A 22,922-nucleotide genomic window follows, 5' to 3' on the forward strand; every position below is an offset into this window, starting at 1 on the left:
TCCTGGAAGCCAAGGACCTCTTCGGCCTAAGACAATCAGGATTTAGACCAGGAAGCGGCACAGAATCAGTCCTCCTGTATCTAAAAAAACAGATGGACAGGCCAAAGACTCCGGCAAGGTCTCCCTCCTACTCCTTCTAGACCTGTCACCAGCCTTCAACCTAGTTGACCTTTGCATCCTCTGCCAGCACCTCGCCTCAGCTGAGCTTTTCCCAGAGCAAGCCCCTACCTGAATCTCATCATTCCTGTCCAACAGATCCTTCAGAGTGTTCTCTGACATAGCCTCTGCTCCACCCACCCCGATGACCTTAGGAGTCCCCATGGGTCCGGAGTCTCTCCCATATTCGACATCCTAGACAGTGTCGGATTATCAAACACATACTTTTACCTATCTCAGGCAACTATACTACCAACTCCACCACCCTAAGCTCCATCTATCACACAGGTCAAGCATGGATGTCTGCCAACATGCTGTACTTAAATGACGCGAAAACCGAGATTCTCCTGACATGCTCATAGACCTCCCTCAACAAACTTGACCACAACTACAAAGCATTCACTATTGATGGTATCACCATACCAGCATACAACATCGTAGAAACACTGGGAGTATACCTGGATGCCACCCTGTGACTGAACAGACAGGTCAGCACCATCGCCTCCTCAGCGGCATACACGACAAAAATCATTCACACCTCCAGATCGTCCTGTCCCAAGACACATGACTCACAATTGCTAGGGCACTCATAAGGTCTAGGCTGGACTACTGCAATGCACTCTTTGCAGACACCTCCACACGAAACCGCAACAAACTCCATGTAATTCAAAACAACACCCTCAGAGCCGCACTCAATATTCCAAAACAGGAGCACATCTCGGCGGCTCGGAAAAAATCCCACTAGCTACCCATTAGGCAGCACATCCTTTTCAAAACACTAGCCATCACACATAAATGCATAACCAACAAAGCACCTAGATATCTCTCACAAAAAATAATAAAAAATCAATAATCTAGACCCACCCGATCGACCTACTCCAACCGGTTAACCATCCCACCCTACAGACTGAAAAGAGTGTGGGGGGGGCAGCTTCCAGGCCCTCGCTGCAGGACAGTGGAACAATCTCCCACTCAAACTAAGATCACAACCCTCATATTGGGTCTTCCGCAAGCAACTCAAAACCTTCCTGTTTTCCCAGGACCCCATAGCTGAGTGAAACATAGACACTGGATCCCGCCATCACCATCCAGTCTATGCTCTGAAACTGCTGCACCACCGCCCTCAATCTTCTTGAACTAGTATCTCTGCCTATGTACCCGTATCACCGTATTTGTCTCCGTATATTCCTGCATCTCTATGCCTGCATCGCTGTAATTATTTGATTTTGATTTTGAAATATTTATACCCTGCACAAGGACAGATGGTATCAGTCTGGAGATGAGCACAAAGTACCTAAAACATTTAAAAGATGGAGGACTGGGGAGAAGGACTGAGATTTTTCAATCGAGAGTCTCATTATCTAAAAAGAAAAGATTTCAGAGCTTTACGAAACTTGATTTTGATGTATGTATCTCTCTACATTCCTGCATCTCTATACCTGTATCTCAGTAACTGTGTATCTCTGTGTCACCCTGTTACTATTCTTGTAACCATCGCCCTGATGTGTCAGGGCTTGGCACGCAATACAAATGTTAAATACATTTTTTTTTAAATAATCAACTTAAGGGATTCACCCTCTACCTCCCTCCAGGCACCATTGGTGGACCGTTACATGGCTTTTTCGTCTGGACTATGAACAGTATTTACTGTGACTAGCAACATGGCAGGATTGAATTTTACTTGCAGGGTTACTTAATTTTGAAACCACTTCCATCCAACTCTGGAGCCAAGGCACGCATTGGGTACATTGTTTTATGCATCAGTTCCTGCCTGGTTAAGATTTGGTAACTGTCTTTTGGGTACAATGGACCTCATTATGAGTCCAGCGGTAGCTGTGCTGGTAAAAACGGCACGGCTGCCGTCAGAGTCATTTTTTTTCCAGCGCCCGGCAATGGGGACTTACTCGGGCATTACAGCGCAGGCGGTCCCGATAATTGCCCATTGCCGGGTGCCGGAAAATATTGCTCCCCAGTCCCATTGGACTCAATGGGAAGCGGGAGGACGGATGCACCGGCACCATTCATGAATGGTGCCGTTGCATCCGACAAGTACTGCCAGTGGGTGCTGCTGTTCGGCCCGCCAGGTCAGACCTGGCGGGTGGAAAGGCACCCGCCTGCAGACCTCGTAGTCTCTGGTGCAGTAACAACGGTGCCAGTAGCTTACCAGCACCGTTCTTACCATACCGACAAACTTGTAATGATGCCCTATGTCTATATTGCAGGCCCGACTGTAGAACATCATTTCACCATTACATGCCACTTGTTTAATCTATTGTCAAATTAAGGGTTGTTTATTTTCAGAGACATTACTTATGTGAATGTGTCCTTTTCGGACGACCCGCTAATTTCCCAAAATCACGTCAAGTTTTGAGAACCAGTCCTTTCAAGCCTCTATAGGGAATGTGTGGTGGCCATAGGGTTAATAAAAACACTAGCATCTAGGGCCAGTCAGAGCTCTTTTTGCCACGTCACATGCTGCTGCCTTCTCGTCCATGTCTGAGAGGAAGCCAGGAGCTGCAGACAATCTACACAATGCCAATCTTCAGCCGCACAGTCTTCGGTGGCTCCTGACAATTCCACCCAAGTTTGGGGAGAGTTGGTATTTGTAGTTGGGGTTTTAGAGAGTGTCAAACTAACGAGGACGCAAATGAGTGCTGCGTCATTGAGGGTAACATGTGTGGCCAAGGGGGGTTTACAATATGTTGCATGGATGCTCTGGCCCTGGGGGTGAGATGTGATGCAGCAATACAAGGAGTCTAGGTGGCACAAACTATGAAGATCCTTGAGAGGCACCCCTCCAAGTATGACCACCAGCGCATGGTTGAGAAATTCCCCAGCAATATGATCTAGGACTCTGCGCACCTTTGAGGATAAAAAAGCTTGACTGTCTCAGCCTCGCATGGGGCCTTTGGAGCAGTATCCCTGCAAATATATGCCTCCCTGTGATTGGTTGCAATGGAGGTCACGTGGACAGTGGCATGCTCCACTGAGCTGCTCCTCTTGGTGCTGTACCAGACGGAAAAGAAAATAAAAAATGTCGAGGCAGAATTTGTCCTCAACAACCTGCAAACAGGGTTGACTTGCAGTCAAAATTTGGGGTGGGGGGCTGCAGAGACGTGCTGAGCTGGAGAGGGGGTAGGAGAGCTGAGGAGCTCAGGGCCTATCATGGGACAGAGAGCAACGTCGGGGGGCCTCCACAGCTCATGGTGAATCGTGGGCCACATTACAGGGGGCTGCAGGGGCCACATTGAAGGGTGCAGACCACACCCCAATTGAGGGGACATCCCCTCCTGAGGGTGGCAGGGTCAATATTAGTAAAAGTCCAGGCCAGAGCTGCTGAGGCACAGACATTAGAGCTTTCAGGAACTAAAGGAATTCGGAAACAGGCTGGAGGCTAAAATTAGAGGTGAGTGATCTTGCGAGCAGTAGACCTGGAGCGAGGGCCGCTTCAATGGGTGTTTCAGCTGCTATTCTAGCATGCAGTATTGGTGCATAGTGGTAAAGGGCTCCCCACACCCACCTTGAAAGTGGGTGCCAGGACTGGAAATAGTATAAAAGGGGAACCACGTGGAGAAACAGCATGCACAGGGTTAGGAAGTATGGCACCTGAAACACCTCTAGGGGTAGTGGCAGAGTGAGAGGTAGCTTACCATGCAGCAGTGGAGTGGTGCAAAGAGGTAGTGGGGTCACACCACCCAGAAGAGGAACATCAGAAATGGCTTGGCACTGCTAGCAGATGTTGGGATCATACCCGCCTGCCACTCAGCATCGCTGCATGCACTCATTCATAGCCTCTGTTCCTAAAGTAAATTCATGTTTCATTCTGGGTGTTGAGTTAAACCAACCGATGCATTCTGGTAGATGTATGCTATCCATGAGGCAGAGAGCGGGAAGGCTGGGGGGGAATACTAAGTGCATTCACTTGCAGCAAGCTGCTTAGAGCTGGAGAGACCCTGATTACATTCACCTGCTTCATGCCACTACAGGCTAGACAGCCAAGAGCTTGAGTGGGCTTATTCAGCGCCACCCTGTTGGCCTGTGAGCTGGTAGCGATTTCATAAGTTCACTTTAAACAGTAGCAGTTGTTCTATCAACTGTTTTTACTGGGAGTTCCTACTTTGTGTGTTTTCTAACCATTGCTTGCTATCTTGCTTCTGAATTCTGCCCGCTGTAGCTGTTTTCCAGCTCCTGTCTCGTCTGCTGTTAAAGCGAATCATTATTCTGACGGAATTTGTGCTGCTTTTCTAACTTTCTTCAAACATTTTGTTTTGCTGTGAGCAGTCATCCACCTTCCCCCAGCTCACAGACTCACCCTGTTTCTGGCAAAGCTGCTGCCCCCTCTTTCTCTCTGCAATCCAAGTTTCATGCTTTACTGGCGTGTTCTCCTGTTTTCCAATACCATGTAGTTGCTAAGTTAGCAGCAACCTGGAATGTATCCGCTTTCGGGTTTCTTTTATTCTTGCTGTATCACTAGACTTACGTCCATAGGTGAGGTACCTGCTCTCCAGTGTACTTAGATTCCTTAAACATGTATTTGCTGAGTTAGCAGAGACCTGCTGTCTTATCTGTGACTGATGCTTTATGTTTCATGATATTCCTAGATCCTAGGTTTCCAGGTTCTTTGTGTGAAACCCTTGTTTGCCTATTTCCCTGGTAGTCCCTGTACTTGTGATTCTCCGCCCATGAGTGGCACCTGGATACACATGTGTATAGGCGCCATATGAATGTCCAATAAATAAATAAATGATTTCCTCTATGCCAGCATTCATGTGTCTCTTCTACGTTTGTGCTTATATAGCTTCTGTCTACAGCATCTGTATACGGTTTCTGCTCTTTGCTTTTTTTCTTTCCCTAATCTGTGCTGGGGTTTTTCTATCCACCCTGTTTTCCGCCTTGGTTGCAAATTGGTTCACTGTTGTGCATCAATCAGCTCTGCATCCGTGTACAGTGTAACCCCTAGGTTGCTCTCCATCAAGATCAGAAAAAGGAAAGAATGATGTTGCCTTAGTCTAGTCTAGTCTGTTGGAGTCTTACCTGTCTTAGTATATGGTCTTGGCAGATAACAAAAGTCATGCATACCAATCAATCATGCTTGATACCCTTTACCAACCTACTAGGGTAATTTTTAATACACCCTAGTAGCCTCCTCTGCAGCAGCAATCCGTCTCCTGCAGTGTTATCCAATTAATTTGGTAAAAACCATTTCAATTGTTTTATAAGGATGGTTTGCTTTTGTTCTTTTATGATTTATGTATATATTGTGACTGTTATGTCTTATGTTTTTTTTTCTTTTTTCAATATTATCAAATTCATGTTAAAAAATATTTGTAATTTCAAAGAATCTAAACAAAAAAACACTTTTTCTTTGTATTACATTAAGCTTGCACCCTACAGATTTCTTTCTTTGGTTTTATGTAACTCTTGAAGCACATGTTCTCTCCCTTTGAAAATAATTTAAATTAATGGCAAGAGTGATGTTTGTCATAAACGTGGGTACCTCTTTGTTTGAATATTTAGTATATGGTCTCCAGCTTCACCCTTACACTGATGACAAACATCTCATCAGCATGTCCTACCCATGACATTGCTGCACGATTGTTGTTAAGAGTAATCTGCTGGTACCGATCCCCAGGTCTTTCCCTAATCTCCCTGGAGACCCCTTATGTTCCAGTAAATGTTGTATTCTGATCAATCTATGTTACTCAGTATATTTGCTTATCTCTGTTTTCTCTATATATCGGTTTGCTTATTGCCAGCTCCTGTCCTCACAGTTCCTGTCACTACCTGACTAAAAAAAAGATCAGCTGGGTGTTTATTCTATTCTATGAAATTGTTATATAGCGCCAACGTGCCCAAAGGCCTCAGGGTGCTCACAAAACCATACAACAAAACATTCTAGAACGAATAAAAAGAATATGATAAAACTCAATCAGGTTCTTCATCAAACAGATATGTTTTGAGGCGTTTTTTGAGTTGGGAAATGGATGGAATGGATCCGAGCATACAGGGCAACATGTTCCATGTCATGCGAGCCAAAAGTCAAAACTGTGTCTGTTACATACATGCAAAGTGTTACCATCTGAATTGCCCCTAAACTACAGTGCATACGCCAACATATATCTATTGCCTTATGCGCTCTTGACAGCAGATGGCAAGGAAGTGGGGTTGGGCACTCGGCTACTCGTCCAGAGGATATATGCAAAACCGTAATGCATACATCGAGCTGGAGCAGTGGTAGGAACAAAGGATTGTTGGAGTTTTGGAGCGCGTATGTTAAGTCGATTCTGGAGAGGACCATGTGGGTTTGTCTCCAACAGGTCTAGACACATCACTCTTGGGAATGCGCTGGGTGAATGGGTGCAGGGTCAATACAGGGATGAGAGTGGTCTGCAGTTGGAGGTGCACATCTAGCTCTGCAACATGAAGAATGCAGCCAGCGTTCAGGAGGGTGGTTGACGATGGTCCAGAGGAGGTAGTGACAAAAGCAGGTCCCTCTGCGATGTAACTTTGGAGATGATAAGAGTTCTATACAGAGCAGGTGTCTTCAATGAAACGGGTGCTCCTGGTGAGTATGAAAGAGCATGGAAGTGGCATACAGCAGTAAAGAGGGTAGAATGGCAAAGGGGTAAACCAATTCTGAGGAGGGGTAGGGAATTGATGAAGGTGTCTGCTAGAAGGTTGTTTCATGAAGGAGAATACTGGGTGAAGAAAGGAGCAAAGGGTATTGTGCTAGAAGCTGGGGACTATTTGAGAAGTGAAAACATCTCAAGGTGAACCTCTGCAGTTACTGTGCATGGATGGGGAAGGCAACTCTCCAGGATTGGCAGTGCTTGGCAGGCAATGATGTGGGGAGAAGCTGCGGTGGACACAATTCCTTGAACATCGCGGTGGTAGAGAGATAAATAAACTCTGGTGCTCCTGTAAGTAAGACAGGATGTGGTTTGATGCAAGGTGCTACTGAGCAAACACCGTGACACTCAAGGCCTAAGGATTGAGTCTAACCATGGCCTCTTTCGTTCTCATTGGCTGCACATGGAAAAGTGCTAAGCCACACTGGGACATGCAACTATTTGATCAGCTGACATCACAGGCTCTCTGAGGAATCGTCCACATTATCTAGAGTTTGTTAAAAGCAGCTCTTCGACGTACATTTCGACTGAGGCGAAAAGAGGATATGTTACACCCCCCCCCAGAGAGCTTTAGAGGATTCCAAGGAGACGTATCTAAGGAGGGAGTGATTCTCTGTGGCCTCACTTCAGGTTCCCTTGCTCGCCCTGATCTCAACACAGCGACTCACGGGAGTAGGAAGGAGAGGGAAGCGTAAGTCACGTCCTTCACCTGTATCTTCAGACTGCAATGAGCAGAAACCTGCTTCTCCGCCCAGCTTATCATCGATGTGGAGACTGACCAAGCAAGCCTCAGAACTATGGAGGGCAAGACTTATCCAGCTTGCTGTTTGACTCTGTTGGTAATCTCCACAGGTTGAAGTTGGAGCTCAGGAGAAAGGGTATTCAGACAAACACGCCATGGACGGGAAGCAAAGCTAATGGTCATAGAAGAGAAGTAGATTTTAATGGGCGTTTGAAAGGAAAGAAGCACAGTTAAATACTTTATCAAAAGAAACATTTATTTTAAGTGAAACATATTAATTTGGGATTTTGCAAAGCTCTACATGCAATAGGCGATTCCTCAGAGAACTAGTAGGAAAGGGAGGGAGAATTCTCAATGGGGCAAAACACAACTTGAGATGGTGCCAACAAGAAGGAATCCTTGAAGAACAGAGAGAAGGGTAAGCCACCAGTGACATGAGGAAAAGCTAATTATTACAAACAAATGAATCCTAAACTAGATCACACTTAGTACGGGTAGGCAACTTGAGGCAACTTGAGGCTCTCTAGATGTTCTGGCCTAGAACTCCCTATAGCGCCAGCAGTTATTCTGCATGGAGAGGGACCATGGGAGTCGTAGGCCAAAACATCTGCAGAACTGCAGGTGTATTCATCTTGTAAAGAGCAACAAAGAATGTAGCTTTAAAACCGTACAAAAAAATCCACCTCAGACTTCCTGGAAAACGAACATTTCCAGCAAAGACATTATATGGAAAGTGAAATAATTTCTTCTAATAGCATTGCCAGACATCTCATCCCGGGACTTCCCAGGATATTTAGACCCGTTATGTTGTGTTATTGTGGTTTGTACTGGTTAGTCGGAGTGAACTGAAAAAGCACAAGGGGGCATTGATGTGCTGTTGGTAGCTTCAGTTCAGAAAAACTGGTAACTGTGTGCCGTTATGTGTTTGCTGATTGACTTGTGTGCTGTTTGGTGGGTGGTTGAATGGTGGTGTTTTATGTGCGTCTTGTGTGATGTGAAGAGTTGGCAGATTGCCTGTAGGTTGGGGTGTTTTGTTTTTTGTGGCAAAGGTATGTGTCTTGTTTCTTCAGCGTATCGGTATGCCGAGTATAAGACAGTTGTTAGTGGGGTTAGTCGGGTTGTCTGGGTATTTCATATGGAGAAACAAACAATAATTGCCCTCGAGAACCCCTCCTTTCAATGCACTACTTACAAAGTCCTTCGGTCGAGTGGCATATAACCCCTCTAGCAGGTGGGATAGTCCTAAGATGCTATGGGAGGCCTTCCCTCCTCCCCACCCAGTAACAACATATCCTGAACTCCTCTGCATTCACTACAAGATCTCCACAACGATGCCACAAAAACATCTGCTGCCATCAGGCTGCCAAGGCTGGCGCTGCATATAGAAAGGCGCGCGCCATTCTAACCTCGCCTTTCCCGCCATTCCGAGTCACGGTCCCCTATCACACAGCCAATCCTGGACTTGCCCGCTGCTGCCATCTTGGCTCAGCATGATTAATGTGCTCGTGTTTGTTATGTTGGAGACACTCATCCTTCGTCAGCCAACAGAAGCCGCCATGTTTCAAAGAGTCATGTGAGCACTTCGCAAATCCATCACGCAGCCATGCACTACAATTATAATGCTGCATATTAAAGCTGCCCTCCCCTTCTATACAGACATCTTTCAATGTACGCAGGTCTTGCATCTTTCATTTTTATTGGAGAATCACACGCCCAAACTTTTACAAACACGTCCTTCTGCATTTGACCACTAGATGGCGTCTTACCCAGTTGGTCTCTTATTAGTTACCCTCTTTTCTTTTCTCCACTCCCTCCCTTGCCTCATTCCTTGAACATTAGAAACAGTTTGGGCCCAGTGTGCCTGCTTTTGGACTCGCCTTGGCAATCTGACACTACTGTGGTGTCTATCTGACATAGTAAAACAACTTTGCAACACAGCATAGCTACGTCTGCAGGCCGTTGGTAAGAGTGGAACCTCAAGCAGGTGTTTGAGGATTGCAGGGTGCCAGAGAGGAATGCATGCCATGAATGGCACCCCCCCCCAACCCCCGCCCGATGCACTGCACCGCCCCAGGACCCCCTATGGATGCGGAGCCCCCCCCCCCTGAACCCGCGCTCTGATTAGTAAAGCCATCTTCGGGCGTTGCTCTGGCCTCCTGCCATTTGACAGGGCCACACATCTCTCTCCCTGGCCCAGTTTCCCAGGAGCTGCCCTCCCTGATCTGCTCGATAATCTCTCGAAGCTCTATCAGGGGAGTCATGTGAGAAATGGCCCGCAGGCACATACAATAGAAAAGAGGGGGGTCTTCTAAAGCAGCGCATTACCCATCCTTCATAAGCAGAGGTGACACCCAGGAGCAGTCATTAAAATCGGTCGGGGTTGGGGGCACCCCTCCATCAGAATCCAGGTTGTAGGTGTTCGAGGCAGGACCCCCCCCCCCCCAATCACTTCCCCATGCAACCATCAGAGCTTGGGGTAGCCAGGGAAACAGCATCCATTGACTTGTGCTTGAGCTGGGCGCTGTGCCTCAGCAGGGCCGGGCAGGTGGGTTAGGGAGGTGGGATAATCTAACCTCCCATCCAGAAATGAATGGTGGCGTGAAGTGAGCAGGGATTCTCTCTTGTCTCAGAGGTAGATGGGAGGAGAGGTGAGTGCCACCCTGCTGTCAGGGCCAGCCAGGAACTGCGTGGCAGAAAACCCCCACATCCAGCAACTAGGGACAACACACCGCCCAATCGCTATGGCGTGGGGAGTTTTGCAGGGCACGCAGCACTATCACCACTTTCTTCTCTGAGTTGCAGGGGAGGGGAGGGGGGATAGCTCAGTGTGGGAGAGAATATGCAGCGAGGACCTGCAGGGAGGAGTGCCATAGCTCTCAGCAGAAAATGGACGAGCCGTGAGGAGAAGGGACGCAGGGAGAGCCAGGCCTGTGAGAATCAGGAAAAGGGGAGCAAGGAAAAGATGTCAGAAGGATGAGGGAAGGGAGAGGAGCGTGAGGAAGAGCGACCAGCCCAGAGATTTGAGCAAAAGGGAATGGGGAGGGGAGGCAGGCTCCGGTGCCAGAGCTGTCCGGAGACGGCGGTGCTGAATTGTGGGAGCAGGACGAACGATGAGAGTATCAGTCTCGTGTGACAGCAGAGGGGTGGAGGGATCCCCGGGGGACTCGAGAGACCCACGGCAGAAAAGTCTCGGGGCGGCGGGTGTGGGGGAGATAGGAAGGGATCCAGAGCTGCAAGAAGCAGAAAGAGCGAGAAGCAAAGACTCAAACCTTTCCAGGAGTGGGGGCGAGAAGAGCGCCTGCGCAGTGACGAGCAAACGGCGAGAGCAAGAGAGCGTCAGAGATGAGAAGGAGAACAACCAACCAGGGCTGAGGAGTGCAGCAGGAGGATAGAGGCAGTGGCGGGTGGGGGCTTGGGGGTAGAGTCACAGCTGTGAGAAGATCGATGAGGGGCGGGAGGGTTCTGACAAGCAGGAGGGGGTGAACCAGAGATGCGAGGAAGGGAGAACTAGGACTGCGAGGAGCAGAAGGAAAGCTCACGCCCTGTCAGATGCTGGGAGGAGGTAATTTGTGAAAAGCAGGAGGATGGAGGCGCTAACCGCAGTGGTGGACATTAGCTGCGGTGTTAAACTCCATGAGGTCTGAGATGGAGGGCGGGAGGAGGCGAGAGACTAGCTCGTTGCGCGCAGAAAGAGGGAACTGTGGCGAAAACGAGGGGCAGGGACCACGGGACACGAGGGACCGAATCTGTACTGGGGGAGCAGGAGGAAGGGGCAGCTGCGAGGAACCGTGCAGTAGGGGGTAGCCGTTTCACTGGCCCCTTTATAAATGGAGGTGAAACTCTGGCTTCACGCATTAGAAATTGGGTGGACAAGAATGTCGCCAAGCGGCACCGGACTTGCAGGGCCAGCCCTAGAATTTGCAGTGCCTTGGGCGGCAAAAGGTGTGTGCCACCCCCCCTTCATTTGCATAAATACTGACATCAGTGATATTACAGAAAATATTACAGTCACGGTATCATGTGAAGTTAAATTAATAACATGTTGCTAGATGCAAAGCAAGAGAGAAATTAAAGGTGAGTTCCAGTATAAGAATTGTCACTGTTAATATTTACCTATATGGAAATATCAGGAGTGAGACTTTTTGTTGAAGTAGCATGTGTGAGTTGAATACCTTAAATAGATAAGGGATAGTCAGATAAAAGGATAGAGCCGGGAGCACACACTTTGGTTAAGTGGAGAAGCTGGGATTTGTGACCAGCCTGCAATTCAGGAACTTGAACACACTTCTTCCCAGATATACCTGGTAGAACTATTGTTTATAAATGGTATTTTTGAAACTTTTGTTTGAAAACACCATCTGACTGTGTAAGGCATTGCAACATTATGGTGATTGCTACAGAGAGGGATTATGTTCCGTGTCAAAAGAAATTAACTCCAAGCAGGTTCCAAGGATGTGATGTCAGGGCAGGGTTTGGCCCTGGGGCAGTCAGGGCAGGTTACGTCTACTGCATGATCGCGTTGCCTTATGGTGTGATAGGGCCAATTCACCTGGGAGGTCTTGAGGCAGGGAATTATGGGTTTTTAGTTCTTCAAATGTTAACAAAATGAACAGGGCTCAAGTCCTAAAAAAATGTGGGGGCTAAATAATATATGCATAGGCACGGAGTACATGAGGGCAAAGGGTATAGGTGCACCATTCTTCTTGTCATTCACATCTAAATCACTGATTGTGGCAGGGTTTCTTTCTACTCTACAGCTGGGTTCAGGCTTGGTGACGTGTTATCATGCATCTTGCAAAATTAGAAAATGCTGTTTACTTCAAAATTGGAAAGGAGCCTCATTAATGGACCACCTGACCTTTGGAGTGTGTGGGCAGGCCAAATATGCTTTACGGGTGTGGCTAGGGATCCTATAGCAAAATGCTGCAAAGACAACTCAGCAGGTTAGGGGACTGTTGCTGATATGTTATATGTTAGACCTTCCTGTAAATCATATGCATATGGCCTTTGTCTTTTCCTGCTCCAACTGTGCAGTAAAATGTGTTGTTTTGACCTGGGGTTGGGTAAAGCTCCCTCATGTCCTTCAGTTTGAGAATCTCTGCCCCTGTAGCAAAAATCAAAAGCTGCCACCCATCGATATATGCACAGTAAGTGAACATATTTTAAAGTGAAATATACAAATTTAATTCAATAGGCCTTTCCCTTTCGAAGAAAGTGCACAAGACAAATGAGCATTGGCCTTTCAAAAAAAGTAATTGACACTGGAATAATACCTGAGAGGGGAGAATTTCCAATTACCATGCTACGAAGTATACGAGATGCCCAACCATCAAACCCAACAATTTATAATGAAACATTCCAAGGAAAACAAAATCCAAACAGGAGACGTGTGCATTGATGACTCTTTTATGTTATGTGGTCTTGTGGTAAGGGTCTGCACTGGAAACATGACAACCTGGGGTGGAATCCTAGTAGCCAAGCCCTTGAGCGAGCACATTTTTTTAAAAATGCTGACCTCAAAAACATCTAACGGGATGCATCCACACCTTGAATAAAGTGGGCAGATGCTGTCCACCCACCTGTATACTCGACTAAAATCAGCACAGGGCCAGAACAAGATAACATAACCCCTCCAGTCTCTAGGTTTGCCGCCTCTCTTGCCACATCCTGCGTTTATAGTCATGACTCACTTGCCCTCTCATCCTTACCTTTCCTACCCCCACGTTCGGCTTCGAACAATACTCAGTTTTATAAAGAGAACTTGAAAAGTACACCAACCATAGTAAAGTACTCACACAAATATATAAATCCTTATCAAAATATGCTAAACTCGCCAACCTAAATAAAAAAGTTTAAATAAAATATATATATGCTAAGCAAAAAGTTTACAATTGTGGCATTATCTGCCCCTCCTCTCCCCACCTTGGATGGGGGACTACAAATACCAGAATACAATTCAGGAGAAGGCCAAAAATGGCCTGTGGATTTTGAAAGTGTACTTTCAATACTTTAACACTTATAACAAAAGGTAAGGTGGGAAAAGGTCACCTATTTGTGTTTCAATGTTTGACAAAGGCATGCTTCATAAATAACGTGAGGAAAAGGTTACATTCCACCTAAAATAAGCATTTTCTTTGGCGTGGTAAATATGAACATGTGAAAATAAGGCAGATAGTTAAAAAAAAGTTTTGTGTGGTATGTTTAACTGTACTTGAGGAAGGCACATATTTTTGGCAGCTAATTGGTGCTTTGCATCTGCTTTCAAAATAAAAATGTTTCTTTGCAGTTCTTAACAAGGAAACGTTAAGAATGTCTTCTCCAAAACAATGGTCTCTTAAATAGGCCATCACATGTAAATCGCTCCCTCTTGAATGCTCTGTTTTAAGAAGGAAAGTGATGAGCAGTGCTTATGAAGCACTCTGCAGCGTCTAGTGGGCTGCTGGGATGGGGGCGGCTTTCTCAAGAGCGTCGCAGCAGGAGTTTGAGAGGTGACACACGCTGCTTCACCAAGACCAACAGAAAGCGAGCCGAGCCTCTTAATTTGAGGTAGGGCAACCCTATTAAAAAAAAAATAATAATAATCCTTTCTATGCTGGAAGCAGGCATCTGGTGCCTGTAGAACCCTTATGGCAGTGGGGCCCTGGTCAGCCTCACACACTGCCTATGCCTCATGGCACTGCCCACGTGACTCTACACCATGGCATGGCCACCCAGATTCCGAGAACTGCAGTGATCGGCTGTCCACAGTGAGCAAGATTAACTCCGAGCTCAGATAAGCTCTACTTCAGTTTGCCTTTGTTTTACATTAAGGCACATTAAAGTGAAATTAAAGTTAAATGGCAGCAGACACAGCAGTGAGTGGGTGATTTGAAAAGACTATTGCCCCTTAAGTAGTGCAGATGGTGAAGGGTTGGATGGGGAGGGGGGCATAAAGCTGCATGCTGTGAGAAACCATGACCATACATTGATGGCCGCATGATGCGTTCTATTTCACTCTTTAAAATGTAAATTCAAGTTTTTAAGGCCTGCATGAATTTGCATGCTGGTAATTGCAGGCTTCCACCAGGATGAGTAACTAAAGTTACAAGCATACTGTTTTTACAGAATGTTACTATAACTATTTGAATATATTCCGGTTGGTTTATTACGTGGTTTTTATGTGTTTCATATCATCTCTAAAAAACCTGAATGTTATTTTACTTTAGCTCTGCTTTTTAAAACACTTTTCACAAGCCTGTCACTTTCCTACTGTGAATCTACTTGTAGCCCCCCACCCCGCATGACTCTGTTCCCCCCTAATATCACCCCCCTAGCCTAGTGGAATCCGAGAGTAATTGGTTTCCACTGCCATGTCTATTCTTCACTTTATTCCCTGTCTTACTCCATTATGGCACCAGTTGCTGAATTAATATGTTCTACATCTGAATATTCAGGAGCACAAACATTTTGTTTTAAAAAATGTCCAGCAGCTGCTTAGTTAGTTCTCCACCCCTAATTTAATAAGTCAATAAATGTCATCCTGTATGAACATTAAGCTCTTAATTATCTAACTGTATTGTTATCACATGATTGATTGATTGATTGGTTTATTTATAGAGCGCCTTACACAAGGCACTGTACATTGGAACAACTCATACAGTGAACAACAACAAACATTGGGAGCAAAAATTACATTATGAATCATTCGACAACAAAACAGTGCAAGGAGCAATTAAATGAGGGGGAGGGGAAGTGGAGTGGGAGTAGGCTTGGTGAGGGGGGGACCAGAGAAGGATAGAACGAGTGAAAATAGAAGGGAGAGAGAGTGAAATGGGTTTGGGGAGAGAGGAGTTAGAAGAGGGAAAGAAGGGGGGAGGAAGAGAGGACAGTGGAGGCCTTCAAGGTCCTCGTATGCCCCATCAGCCCTGGTGGAGATACTATTTGGCCATTCCTGGGCAATCTGGGCCTCGAGCAAATGATATGATATGTTATTTATAACACGCTTAATACCCAAAGGTTTTTAAGCGCGGACCTGGAATAGCACCTGTGATGCTCCGTGTCGTCTTGCTTCCAAGGCGAGCACCTTGCCCCTGAGATATTCTCCCTAGGATAAACTGACAGAGATAAATAAAAAGGCTTATGCCCATGTCAGTCACTGCATTCAGAAAGCAGGCAACAGGCCCTTCACTTCCAACCTACTCTGTCATCTATCCATCCACCTTTCACACAGTCTAAAGAACACATTCTGCATAGGAGCTCAGGGTATATTTTCCCACTATAGATGGGTACCTATGCCTCTGCTTTTATAGCCTACTCCCAAGTGAGGAACACAATGACACAGTGTGAACTCAAATGAAATCTAAGAACGTTGGTATGATGGGTTCCTTGCACCTGGTCCTTTTATTAATAAACCATGTTTACTGAATATATACAACCATATTTATATATTAACCATGCTTACTTAATATATGTACCATTTGTAAAACATTGAGCAGAAGTGTACCAATTATCTGAAACATATATTATACTGTATCACACAGACTCTACCTGTAACTGTGCCTTGAGAAAGCCCGGGTAAGGCGAAACAATTTCACATGCCTCCAAATGGAGCATGTTGGCACTATCGCACCTTGAAACACTTGTGTATAGGCACGTTATAAATGCCATATCATATCATATTAATTCAAATGTTTTTGGTTCAAAACCAATAAAAAGACTATTTATAAACTTCATGTATAATAATGTGTGCTTTAATAAGAGGGTCAGGTGAAAGGAACCAAACATACCGACAACTTTGTTACTTTATATTCTGACTGACTAGTGGATAACAGTCATGGGTCCTCATTACGAATCGGCTGTGCCGGAATCCGGTGATTCCGTGACGACGGTTACTCCACTTCCGCGACCGGAAGGTTGCGGAAATAAGGGCCAATTACGGCACTTGGGTCGGGCGCACCACACCGAGGCGGAAACGGAGTCACCGCCGTCATGTAAACACCCACGCACATGGACTTTACGCCACAGAAAACGGTGCTAAAACACTGGAAGCGGAAACACCAACACCGGAAGCGGAAACAGCATGACCGCGGGAAAAAACGGAAACAGAGAGGCGGCCATTATACAAAACACAATCCACTGCCATCCTCAGACACCATAGGTCAGATTACCTCCCTGAGACTGACAACTCATCAAATGGCATCCAGGATACCAGCACGCAGACAGCGAAAGCCGCGCTTTAGTGAGGGTGAGCTCACAGTTCTGGTGGACCACATTGTTGAGCATGCGGAAATGCTCTTTAGTGCAGACCAGCGGCGCGCTACTCAGCAATGGCGCAAGGAGGTGTGGGCGGAGGCAGCACGCAAGTGCACAGCGGTCAGTGTGACCACAAACTCTGTGAAGGACTGACATAAGAGGTGGGATGACCTCAGGCTCCGGGTGCGCAACCTCATGACTGCACACCGCCAACACAGCACTGGCACTGGTGGAGGCCCTGCATCCTCTCTCAAGTTGCAACCGTGGGAGGAGCGCTGCAGCAGTGTCATGCACCTCAAAGGCATCCACAGCATAGGAGAGGCAGAGGCAGGAGTGAGCCCACCTGCACATGCTGGTAAGTGCACATAGTACACAGACATAAGTGTGAATGGGAGTGACCCAATGGACCCACTCAAAATGCCCCCCCCCAACAGGGCATGAGTGACCCAATGGACCCACTCACAATGCCCCCCCCCCCAACAGGGCAGGAGTGACCCAATGGACCCACTGACTGGCCAGATGACAAGTAACACATCCCCAAAGCATGAACCCTGGAAATGCACACAGTGCGTGCCTGACTGAAAGCAGACACACACACACCTGAGTGCATCAATAGTCACAAGTGTGTACATGCAAGTGGTCATGGATTATCATGTCGGATGCATGTGATGGACACATCTAGTAACATCACACAACTAACAGCATGCCCTCTGTATCCCCACAGTCGAGACAAGTGACAGCGACGGCCAAGAGGCAACGCAGTGGCCACCTGCACGCGCCAAACTCAGCACTTCTGCCCAGGAGGATGATGCTAGCTGCTCCAGCACACATCAGGCACACCGGCTCCATCAGGCACAGCCGGCTACATCAGGCACACCGGATACATCAGGCACACAAGCATACGCCACCATCCCCATGCAGGCACCCACCCTAGCCCCGGATGATGATTCGCAGCCCATCTGCACAGCTGAGGAGACTGCATCAAGTGATGGAAGTGGCCCGGCCATGCAGGCCGAAGCAGTACAACAGGGTGAGGGGGACAACCTGGATGAGGCGTCACCCATCCATGGCCTACAGTTCAGCCCCAAGAACTGCACGGCCCCATGCGCTCCCCAACTCCCTCCATGGCTGAGCTCAGTACACGCTTGCAGCACTTTGAGCAACAACTGTCCACCCTGACGCAGCTGGTGGAAAGTCAGCTGGAGGAGGCCAGGCTGCAGCGTGAGGAGGCTGTGCATCAGCGGGAGGAGGTCAGGCTGCAGCGTGAGAGCAATGCTACGTTGGTGCGGCGGCTCTCCAGGTCGATTGGACGATTTGCGACCACCATTGTCACCCTGGCACGCCATGTCAGGGAAGGGATCAGTGTGCAATCCAGCATTGCTCAGTCAATGTTGGTAGCCCAGCAGGCGTTTCAAGGGCGCTTGCCCACAGTCACACCGACAGTCACCTCAGCCAGCACCACCCCATCCAGCTCTGCCACTGCCAGGACATGGAGGCGTACTAGTCGGGTGACTGGAGCCGCCAGCAAGGACAAAGCACCACATAAGCACACCCGCAAATAGTGGCATGTGGGGATGCCAGTCAACATGACAATTGGGGACACCATGGGTGTAGGGGGGTGTGTACGTTTGGGTGGTGGGGAGGTCCATTAGGTGGTTAGTTGTTAGGGGCCTGGTGGGGGGTGTGTACGTTTGGGTGGTGGGTGGGCACGGGTGTACAGTTTACCTACCCAATGCACTTTCTTACCTGGTTTATCGAAAATACAACACCTTTGAAAAGTACCATAATGAGTGGACATCTGTCATTTCATATGCAGTACAATTAAATGGTATTTCCGGTCCTAAATTTTTATTGTCCCTACGGGTCGGCCATGTGTTTTTAAACATTAATCGGTCGATCGTAGTAAAATTTGCTATGGACCAGACCCGACCTTTTGTCCACTAAACAAACGATAAATCTCACTTTTACATAAATAGACAATTATCTCCATATTTATGGTTCTCTAGGGCTGCAAAGCACGCGGACAATATACAAAGATGGAGTGTAGAATTCAAATTCTCAGGGATGGCTTTACACAGAATGTTGCAAAGTAAGAATGTATGCACGTTCACAGTGAAGGTCAGCTGCTTCGATTTATTGCTCGCGGGCCGGTGTGGCCCACGACTCGCAGTATAAGGTTCTATTGTTTTTTGACCTTGACAGACAGGCACCGTGCCTAAAAACTTCTTTTGAAGGAGGGGTGCAATAACGTAAGAGACGATAAGGATGAAATTTCAGAAACAAGACCGATTTTCATGTTTGTTCACTATAAGAAAGATCGTTGGCACAGACAGAATGGTATTTAGGGACTGCATTATGCCTAGACAATGGAAAATGCAAATCTAATGTAAGTAACCCTTTAGATGATTTTATCCCGGAATATATTAACAATAGCGTAGCGTTAAAGGCCGGTTAAGTTGGACTTGTTCGTTCAATGTGGCATTTTGTACCGCACACTATCAACGCTGAAGTGGTCCTCTGGCGCTCAGGCGGCTCTGAAAAAGGCGGAGGAGAGGGGGTGGGTTAGTGGGAATAACGTAACATACTCCGTTGCACTATCCTCGCTAGCAAATAGTTTCAGGCCCAATAAATGAAATGAATAATTTTAATGAAGATCGGCTGGAGAGACTAATTCATGTTTTTAATACAGGTACATCCTTCCCTACTGCCAATGCCATCATTTCCAGACTCCGGCCAACGGGTTGTTCAACTGCCAGGTGCAGCTCCATGTCAGCAACTTCACCACCCTGACCATTTTATGGGACGATCGGAAAGGACCAATATGCCCTTACGCGTTACTAGCGGCGAGAAGCAACATACCAACCGTTACGGTGGGGTAGTGCCTCAAGATGAACTTTTGCGGATCGAGAGCAAAGACAAATGCGAATCGCTGAATATTCTCTAAACATTTGACGTCAAATAAATGTACTTTACCAATTGTACAATCTTGCTGTTTGCTTTTAAACCACAGTTTCATATTCCGAATTGTTGCGCGCTGTGTTGTGAGATGATCTGTGTTGTTTTACGGGTTCTGTGTGAAGTCGCATAGAAGTAGGCTGGGCGCGTTTGGCTACGCAGCCCAGTAACGTCACGGAGAGAGGCAGGGAATATGAATGCTTTGTTGATGTCAGGCTCAGGGGCGGGGGATATGATTTAGTGCCACAAAAGCAGGTCAGCCAGGGCGATGGGGCAAGTGATAGGATTATCACATAATGTCGGCACACAGCAGCCTGATTTATCGTTTGTTTAGTGGATGAAAAGTCGGGTAAGGTCCATAGGAAATTTTTCTACGGTCGACAGATCCATGCCTGAAAACACATGGCCGACCCGTAGGGACAATTACAATTTGGTCACGGAAATACCCTTTATTCATTAAGTTGCATCACCATATCCCTGAAATGCTGTGGATGTGTTGTCTCTCAAAAGTAAATGCGAATCAGTGCATACCGTGCTCGTTGTCCATCTAGTGGACCCCCAGGAGGTGGTTGTGCCATCCCATCCCCATCTCCATCTCCATCACCATCCCCATCTTCATCATCTCCATCTGGGGGCATTGGAATGTTCCTGCGCTGGCACAGATTGTGCAGCATGGCACAAACGTGCGTAATTTTACCCGTCTTCACTGGGCTGTACAACAGTGATCCGCCAGATCTGCTTAAACAGCGGAACCGGGCCTTCAGTAGTCCAAATGTCCTCTCAATTATGCCACGTGTGCGGACATGTGCCCTGTTGTACGCATCCTCATGCCTGTTCCTTGGCCTCCGTACAGGCGTCATCAGTGCAATCTTGTGTCATTGTTCATTCATGCGTTTGTGTCATGCAGTGTTTTCACTGATGGGTGTTAATCTTCTATGGCCATCATAGTGGGGGTTGGCAGCTGGACATTGACCAATGCATTGGTGTCCATGTGGCTTGTGAGTATGGCATTGTGCAGTGATGTGCACACATGGCAGGGTCAGTCCACAGTGATGATATGGTAGATGCAGGACGTCTCATGTACAGCCATCATGTGTATTGTGAGTGCTGTGTTGCATATTATGGGGGGGGTTTGCTGTGGCTCCAGGTGTGTGTGCCAGCGGGAGTTCAGGCTGTGTGTGTCAGGTGGCAGGGTGTGTACGGCCACACTGTGGCTACCTGTCCTGTGTTGCTTTGTGAAGTTTGGGTTCTGCTGTCTATTCAGTAGATGGGCGGGGGGTGATACATGTGCAGTCGCAGCAGCCCACTCACGTAGCTCATTGTCCTGGTCACACACCCACACCCCACTTACACAGGTCCGGAGCATTGGCAGCTGTACTCACCCAATAGCCATGTGGTTTGTTCAGCATAGCGTTCCATGTACCTTGGCAATGTTGAATTCCGCAGTACCATTGAGTCATGGGTTGAGCCCGGGAAACGTGCGCAGCAATGTGTAATCACTAGCGTCGCATCACATACCATCTGTACATTCAGTGAGTGGTACTGTTTCCTATTACGGAACACCATTTCAATTGCACGTGGTATTGTCAGCTCAATGTGGGTGCAGTCGAGTGCACCTATGCAATTTGGCATGCCTGCTATGGCATGGAAGGCCAACTTGGTGGCAATCACCTGGGGGAGAGTACGGGGTAGGGAAATCTGTTCAGACACATGGCGCAACAGGGTATCCAGTACCTGAACCAGGATTATTGAGAACAGGGTTGTGATAGGCCGTGCAGCTCACCGACTGTTTGTTGATAGGTACAGGTGCCAAGAAAGTGCAGTACAGACACGACCTTCAGGAAGGGGGGGTGGTGGTGGGGGTGGCTATGTGGCTGCTGATGTCGTCCTCTATCAGGCCAGTGATGTACAGGATTGTTGGACGGTCCAGCCGGTATAATGTGTGGATCTGTCCTGGGGTGAGGTTCCAGGGTGAAGCCCTGATGCGTGGTATTGCAGGCTGCCTGTGGGGGGCTGCCGGCTGGACAATGGGGTTTGCCATGGGTACAGGGTTAGCTGGTTGCCGCCTGCACCTCCTACGCCTCCGCCTCCTCCTCCTCCTCCTCTGCAACATTACTGCCATCATTTGCAGTGCTGCCTGTTGGTTAAGTAGGCCCAGTCCCAATGCTACTAGAGCTGCTGCCTGCATGGTTCTGTTTTGAGTTGGGCTGGGTGTGGCCCTTTTGTACACACCCAGTGGCCTGCTGGGTCCAGCTGGGCTGATTTGGTGCACCTGTGGCCTGATTCAGGACACCAGGCACAGTTTAACATCATGTTCGCTGTGGCAGCGGTACCGCCACCGTGATCACAGTTTTACCGCCATTTTGTTGTCAGTGTTTCCATGTCCACGCTAGTTGTGATGCTCGCAGTGTTTTGTATTGCCAGCAACGGAGGAGTTTCCGTGCAGGCGGAGTTTACGGGAGCTTTAACTCCGCAGTGGCGGTTGGAGGTGGTGCTGTTTCCGGGTTTGCAGGTCATGATTAGGCGGATGCGGAAACGGTGCCGGTATGGTTATACCAGCTGTGTTAATTCCGGACCGGAGCACTTGTTATGAGGCCCATGGTTGGGCTCTGCAGCCAGACCACTTTGAGAAACCTTCAGAAACTATAAATGAACATACACTCTAACTTAACCTCGAGGGGAGGTGCACTGGATATTGTCCACTCAAACAAAACCCTTTTTCCTAAAATGAAATCTAGCATGCCACAGACGATAATTCATATTAATAACCTTTTGACCTTAAGATGCCAGGCCCTTTCAATGTTAGTGTTAGGTTGATCCCTCCAGTCCCTTACTTTCTGTTACCCACTACATGCACCTGTGAATGCAGTATATTGTTGACTAGGACACTCTTGGCTCAGGCTTGCCAGTCCCAGAAGGAACTTGCTGGACTTTAGCCTGGGGTACACTGCATAGAGAGAGACACACAGTCATGTAAGCCACTAAACTCCCTAAGATTGTCTCAGCACGGCTCCAGCCCCTCGTGCATTCACCACTAGACTGTGTACTAACGTACAATGCTCCAAATCTGCCTTTCAAACACAAATCAAGTAGCATAGTGCACAAGGGCACAGCCGTCTACTCTTTTGCAGAACTAGGGTCTACCCAACAAGACTAACCTTCTCGTATCACCCCCTTGTTTACTGTCCTCCAGTGTCCTAGGGTCTCGA

General features: G+C 47.5%; 1 pseudogene; it reads right to left on the reverse strand.

Annotated features, from left to right (window-relative positions):
- LOC138452628 (leucine-rich repeat-containing protein 4B pseudogene) overlaps window positions 1-22,922 on the reverse strand; it is an 889,435-nt pseudogene that overhangs the window by 715,111 nt on the left and 151,402 nt on the right.

Source organism: Ambystoma mexicanum, chromosome 1p (assembly GCF_040938575.1).
Source record: "Ambystoma mexicanum isolate Mex_15411 chromosome 1p, UKY_AmexF1_1, whole genome shotgun sequence".
Taxonomy (NCBI): domain Eukaryota; kingdom Metazoa; phylum Chordata; class Amphibia; order Caudata; family Ambystomatidae; genus Ambystoma; species Ambystoma mexicanum.